The 7962-nt window shown below is 35.5% G+C and overlaps 1 non-coding gene across 1 annotated transcript; it reads left to right on the top strand.

Annotated features, from left to right (window-relative positions):
• The first annotated feature begins 482 nt into the window (after positions 1–482).
• LOC117198072 (U6 spliceosomal RNA) lies at positions 483–592 on the top strand. Its single transcript, XR_004479012.1, has one exon. It is a non-coding gene; the product is annotated as a U6 spliceosomal RNA (small nuclear RNA).
• Positions 593–7962: the final 7370 nt, after the last annotated feature.

Below are 7962 nucleotides of genomic sequence, written 5' to 3'. Positions count from 1 at the left end.
GGGAAAACAACTCAGTGAGTCAGAAGACTTACTGTCATCCTCCCCTCATCAGTGTAGACTGGGTTTATCCTTCTGAACCATGTGCTCCAAAAAAAGAAAAAAAAAATGCTGTTGAGAGGGTGTTCGACCAGGATGTAACTTTGGAAATGTGCTTATGATGGAAAGTAAAAACAAAAAACAAACAAACTTAACTAAAGAACTAAAAAAAATCCACTGTTTAAAATGAGGTTAAAGTGTCCATCGACAGATGAATGGATAAAGAATATGTGGCACATATATACAATGGAATATTACTCAGCCATAAAAAGAAATGAAATTGAGTTATTTGTAGTGAGGTGGATGGACCTAGAGTCTGTCATACAGAGTGAAGTAAGTCAGAAAGAGAAGAACAAATACCATATGCTAACACACATATGAGTGATGCAACTTCCATTCTTTTCTTTTGGCTTTGTGATTTTGATTGTTTAAAATTATGCAATGCTGTGCTCACTTTGCCAGTACATATCTAATACTAAAATTGGAATGATACAGAGAAGATTAGCATGGACCCTGTGTAAGGATGACATAAATTCATGAAACATTCCATATTTTTTAAAATAAATATTTTGTTATATATGAACCTCATGGTAACCACAAACCAAAAAATTATAATGAAACAGAAAAAAGGAGAAAGAAATCCAAACATAACACTAAAGACAATCATCAAATCACATGAGAATACAGCAAAAGAAGAAGAAAGGAACAAAAAGAACTACAAAAACGACCAGAAAACAAATAATTAAAGGACAATCAGTATATTTCTATCAATGATTACTTTAAGTGTAAATAGACTAAATGCTTCAGTTAAAAGACATAGAGTAGCTGAATAGATAAAAAGCAAGACCCATATATATGCTGTCTATAAGAGACTCACTTCAGATCTAAAGACACACAGAGACTAAAAGTGAGGGGATGGAAAAATATATTCCATGCAAATAGAAACAAAAATAAATCTGAGGTAGCAATACTTATATTTGACAAAATAGACTTTAAAACAAAGACTGTAATAGGAAACAAAGAAGAACATTACATGATAAAGGATTAATCCAATGAGAGGATATAATTGTAAATATATATGCACCCAACATAGGAGCACCTAAATACATGAAGCAAATATTAACAAACGCAACAGGGAAAATTGACAGTAATACAATAAAGTAGGGGACTTTTAACATCCCATTTACATCAATGGACAGATTATCCAGACAGAAAATCAACAAGGAAATACTGGCCTTAAATGACACATTAGGAGATGAACTTAGTAGGTGTATATAGGACATTTCATCTAAAAGCAGCAGAATACACATTCTTTTCAAGTGTGCATGGGACATTCTCCAGTATGGTTCACATACTAGGCCAGTCTCAATAAATCTAAGAAGATTGAAACTCTATCAAGCATCTTCTTCAACCACAAAGGTATGAAACTAGAAATCAACCACAAGGAAAAAAAAACTGCAAAAAACACAAACACATGGAGGCTAAACAATATGCTACTAAACAATCAATGGGTCACTTGAAGATATCAAAATATACCTGGAGACAAATCAAAATGGAAACACAGTGATCCAAAACCTATAGGACACAGCAAAAGCAATTCTAAGAGGAATGTTTATGGTGATACAAGCCAACCTCAGGAAACAAGAAAAATCTCAGATAATCTAACCATACACTTAAATAAGGAACGAGAAAAAGAAGAAGAAACAAAATCCAAAGTTAGTAGAAGAAAATAACTAATAAATTCAGAGTGGAAATAAATGAAGTAGAGACTTAAAAACTACAGAAAAGCTCAATGAAACTAAGAGCTGGTTTTTGAAAAGATAAAACAAAATTAATAAACGTTTTGCCAGACTCGACAAGAAAAAAGAGAGAGGGCCCCAATAAAATCAGAAATGAAAGAAGAGTTAAAACTGACACCACAGAAATACAAAGGATCGTAAGACATCACTACAAATAGTTGTATACCAATAAAATGTACAATCTAGAAGAAATGGATAAATTCCTAGAAATGTACAATCTCCCAAAAGTAAACCAGGAAAAGATAGAAAATATGAAGAGACTGATTTTCAATAATGAAACTGAACCAGTAAAAAAACAAACAAACAAAAAAAACTCCCAACAAACATAAATTCAAGACCAGATAGCTTCACAGGTAAATTCTACAATACATTTAAAGAAGAGTTAACACCTATCCTCTAAAACTACTCCAAAAATTTCAGAGGAAGGAACACTTCTGAACTCATTCTGGAGATCAATATCACCCTGATATTAAAACCAAAGAGATCCCAAAATAGAAAACTGCAGGCCAATATCACTGATGAGCATAGATGCAAAAATCCTCAACAAAATATTAGCAAACTGAATTCAATAATACAGTAAAAGGGTCATTCACCATGATCAAGTGGGATTTATTCCAGGGATGCAAGAATGTTTCAATATCTGCAAATCAATGAAGGTGATACATCACATTAACAAATTGAAGATTAAAAATCATATTAACATCTCAATAGATGCAGAAAAAGCTTTTGACAAAATTCCACATCCATTTATGATAAAAACTCTCAACAGAGTGGGCATAGAGGGCACATACCTAAATATAATAAAGCCCAGATATGATAAACCTACAGCCAACATTATACTCAGTGTTGAAAAGTGGAAAGTTTTTTTAAAAAAATCTGCTTTTTATTCTCTAATCTTTAATTAATGTTTGAACATTACATTCCTAGAATAACTCCACTTGATGTGGGGTATTAGTCTTCCTCTCTACTACCTCAGTGAGTTTTCACCTCACAGGGTCCCCACTTCTCTACTCTCTAGCTAGAAAACCAGGGTTTTATTTCTCCCACTCTGTTGCACACTGTTAATAATTGTGACTGTGTTTGAGACCAAGTGTTGAGACGATGGAGAGAGAAAAAAAGTGGTAAAGATTCTCTTCACACTTTGGGGACCACAGTTCCTCTGGACAGAGAGAAAGTTTCACATCCTTTAGAGATTTTGGAGCCTGCTCAAATATTGATTTCATTGCTGTTCCCACTTCCATGGGAATGCCTGGGGCTAGAACAGGGGAGGATGGATGAAAAAATATAGGGGCTTTCCTTCGCTCTTTCTGACCCCTCAGAGCTTCCTTTGTCACTCCTCAAATTAGAGACAGAGGCCTTCCCTTGGCACACGTTCTGTCTACACATAGTGAGCAGTTACAGGGTTCAAATTTCCTTTGAGTCCAGCCTGGGAACCACCAGAAGAAAATGAAATGGGAGACTCCCCTCCAGTTCAGTGGTACTTCAAATTATGGTTTCCTTCTCCAATCCACCTGCTCTTATTTTTTTTTCAGAGTCCTCAGAGGGCTTCTGCATGCATTGTATTGAGATTCTAGCTGCATTTCAGTAGGAGAGACAGAGTGAAAATTTCTTACTCCATTTTACCCTGAACAAGGACTGACACAGGTTTTTTTAGGTAAACATAGTAAATGAAATACCTTTCATACCTCTGAGTAGAATATATTTACTGTTAATATTTTACCTTAAAATGCATTTTGATCTTCAGAAGTTGAGGGTCATTCCTCTGTATAGTTAAACGATACAGATTTTTTATTTGCAAACTTCTGTCCTCAGAAATTACAGCAGAAAAAATGCATATCATAGATTTTAAAATAATGAATCAGAGTCATAGATCAGACTACATATATAACAAAAATCTGACATCTTTGTAGTTTAGGAGTTTGAAAATAATTGCATTTCCCTGAATTCTCATTAATAAAAACCATTTATTATTGGGCACAGCTTATGAGCCTGTCATCAGATGCAGTTCATTATGTGGCCTTGCATTACTATTATCCATTTTGGCGTAGCCTAACTTATTCTTAGCAGGGTTGGAACTTTTGCATTGTCATCATCTAAGTGCTTTTTGTGAGGTAGCAGGATGATGGTGGAAAGAAGCAATATGTTTGGAGTGTGAGCGAACACTCAGACTTGAATTTTCCTCTTGAAAGGAGTTATTTCTCATCTGGCACTTTTTAGCTAAAAATATTAGATGCTTGTTTTGACTATTACCTCTGTTGCTGAGCCCTGAGTAAAGAAAAAATGTAGGTATCTGTAAATTGGATGATTTTTAGGTTCATGGGAACTGCAGACTACCTGAAGAAGTATTTAACATGCCTGGGCCTAAGTTGTCCAGGATCTACAAAATGCCTATGAGCAGAACTTCCTGGATCAGGTAGCACAGTGCTGAACAAAGAGAATGAGCTAGAACACCTGGGTTCTAGACTTCGTTTTACCATAAAACAATGCCGGGTTAGAATTTTCTAACACTTAAACCCCCATTGTCTCATTTGATCTTCCCAACCCTGCTGTCAGCCAAGAAGACCTCATACTATAATACTTTCCCAGTTCTAGGGATGAGAAACAAAGGCTCAAAGCAGTTAAGATCTTCTACTCTCTGTTAATCTAAGATTCTTTCCACTTGAATGTCACTAGTCAGATGTATTACTAGAAGACTCAGTTTCTTGATCTGTAAACGTAAAGATTTTCACTCCCAGTTTTTTTCCAGATCTTTTCAAGTTTGATCTAGTCACATTTTTACATTTTAGATACCTGTAAAACATAACCTTTTACTTCATAAATGATTTCTTAGGAAAATTTTCCTGATTTCTCAACCTATAAAATAGTCGCATATTCTGTCACTAAAATATCAGGCATTTCTTCTGATCATACTCTAGTGCATATGTACTGGCTATGGATAAGGGCAGAGTATATCTTAGTATAGTTGAATAGCATCTGATTTCTCATTGTGTTTACAGAATTATTTAATTTGAAAATTATGATCTATTTTAAAGGCTATTAAATTCTGTTGATCTCAACCACTCACCCAAATTCTCTCAATTTAATTTGTCTCATTAATATATACATGCAATAGAAAGGCAAAGAATATAAATGGACAATTCATTAAAGAGGAAATATAGTTAGACTGGATAGGTAGATAGATAGGTAGGTAGATAGCCTCAGTAATAGCCAAGTAAATGCAAATTTAATAATGAGACACCTCATATACTAGATTATAGTAATGAGAAGCCTCATACTAGATTATATGAGTTAATATTTGTTAAGCCCTTTATGCAGTGTCTGGCTTATAGCAAGCATTTAAAATGCTTGTTAAAAATCAGTCAATAAATTAAATAATTAAACTGCTAATGCAAGTGTGAATTGCTTCAAATCTTTTAGAAAGTTATCTGGAAATATCTATAAACATTAAAAATTCACTTAACTTTTGAGTGAGCATTGTTGCTTTTGGCAAATATCTTACAGAAATAAGAGCATCACTATTTAAGAAGGATTTTTATTTCAGCAAAAATACTGAAAATAAAATAAATGTTCATCAGCCAGGGAACAATTAAATAATTTTATCAGAGTCCCAAGGAAACAAATAAGTCGTGAGAATTTGAGTTTATTCACAAAATGGATATTTTAAAAGTATAATCAGTATGTAGGGAATACATAGGAGCTATTTCAATAACCCAGTTTGAATAGGAATAGAGCTGTTACCCTCCCTGGGCCCAAGGAGAGGAATCTGTGACCAAACTCAGAAGGAAAGTAGAGCAGAGGAAAACTCCTTGGGAGGAGAAGTGGCCTTCAGTTGAGGGACAGAGCCAGGCTGAGGCAAACTTGCATGGAGGGGGCCAGGAAATAAGTACCCTGCCCTCAGCCTTTTTCTTTAACTTCTTGCCAGGGCTTCCTATTTGTTAAGCCCATCAGAACCAACCAGGAGCAAGGGAAGCCATGAGAGTCTGCTTCCCAGAGTGCAGAGTAGAGATGGGTGGAGAGAGGATCTGGGTGGTCAAGCAGAAGGTATCTAATGCAATACTCATGTCACATGGAGACTATGGAATGATACACAGCAATGGAAAAGACTATGAACTCATATGGATGGTCCATATCATGGATATATGTATCCATGTATGTTACATATTTGGGAAAAAATGGAGTATAAAGTTTGAATATGATTCAATTTTAAAAACAGTAATTGTGTGTATGTATGTATATGTGTTTATATATGTATAAATGTATAAAACTATATATATAAACATGCATGTGAATATATTAGCTTTTTAGTATTTCTACAAAGTCCTTTGAAATCCATTAGAATGATAAGACGTCAGAAAGATTGTGATAGTGCTAAATGCACTTTGCGTGTTCATGGCAGGTGATTAGTAATATACATTGGCTGTTGGAGATGGCTGAAATATAGTTTGTAATTTGCATAAACTAAATTTTGCTTTGTAATATGAGTAGACAACACAGTGTGCAGATAAATGAACCTTCAGAAAAAGAAGATGCCAATTCTATGTTTTTCTCATATCCACATGGCTAGAATTTAAATGGAGCAAAGCATACTGGGATCTGACCTGCTTTTGAGTCAGGGAAACATAACAATCATTTGTAGTCAACTCCAAAGCCAGGGAATTCAATGAGGCCCTTAGCTCTGCAGCAACTTATCTCAAAGTCAAATTTTTACCTTCAAGTCTGGAACATTTGTTAGATGTTATCAGGTAACAAATCTGTTTTCTTCTGTTCAATTGGGAGTCTCTAAGTATTTCAGAACATTTTTGTTTACAGAAAGAGTTTTTATAAACATCCTCTCCCCCACTTTTAATAGATGCTTATGTTTATAACACATTTCCCATTTTTAAAGTGTTTTCAAATGTCACTGACTTTCAAATATTACCTTTTCACAAAGCAACTTGCAGACCTTGTTGTTTTAAAAACACATGCCAGATTTGGACTTGCTACAGATAACACACCACGCTTGCACAGATGTTTCATCAGCCTTACCTGGGATCATTTTCAAAATTCCAGGGCAAGACAGGAGTCCCACAGCCCAGTGCCTGGAACGCAGCCAGTCTCACAGCACTGAGTCAACATGACACACAGTGAGTCAAAGCTACAAGATACCAAACATCTGATGTTCTCTCTTTCTTTCTCTCTGTCTCTCTTTCAATGTCTCTCCATCTCTCTCTGTCTGAAAGAAATATGGATGCTCTGGCATTATGGGCACAGAGTCTATTGGAAAGAGTCCTAAGAGAGCCAAGGTTTACGTGTGAGCATGTGGGAAGGAACGTGAGTCACACTTGGATCTTTTCAGGCCTGGCTGCATGTGTGCGGAGCATTGGCCATCATTAGTGTTGGCTTCTGATGTGAAAGGCAGCAATTCCATAGCTGCATTTTAAAAAGAAAAACTCAGGTGTGACAAAGACTTTGCTAAAAGGATGTTAAAATAGGACTCTTTTTTTTTTTTTAACATCTTTATTGGAGTATAATTTCTTTACAATGGTGTGTTAGTTTCTGCTTTATGACAAAGTGAATCAGCTATACGTATACATATATCCCCATATCCCCTCCTTCTTGTGTCTGCCTCCCACCCTCCCTATCCCACCCCTCTAGGTGGTCACAAAGCACCGAGCTGATCTCCCTGTGCTATGCGGCTGCTTCCCACTAGCTATCTATTTTACATTTGTTAGTATATATAAGTCCATGCCACTCTCTCACTTCATCCCAGCTTACCCTAGGACTCTTACTTTTTAACCTGCTGGAGTGGAGCCTTGCATTAAGGACATTTTGTTGGTACTTAACAATGGACTTGTGTACATTTGCCTGAGGAGCAAATTCCTTTGGGTCTAAATTCTGATTACTTAACTCTACCAGATGGAAATTATATCCTTGACATTGTAGAATCATAACTTGAATGAAATATCTCATAATTAGTGAAATCTGAATGATGTTTTTAATCATAAATTCCATGTAGCAAGCTAGACCACAGCAATAGTGAATGAGCTAGTCTAATAATTACTTACTCTACTTTCATGATTCGTCTTTGTAACTCTGGGTGCCTGATGGTGGTGGTATAGGTAGAGATTCATAAAGTGTCCGAAAGCTT

The sequence above is a fragment of the Orcinus orca genome, chromosome 7 (genome assembly GCF_937001465.1).
Source record: "Orcinus orca chromosome 7, mOrcOrc1.1, whole genome shotgun sequence".
NCBI lineage: Eukaryota > Metazoa > Chordata > Mammalia > Artiodactyla > Delphinidae > Orcinus > Orcinus orca.
Note: the sequence above shows the minus strand (reverse complement) of the source record. Positions and strands in the feature narration are given on the sequence as shown.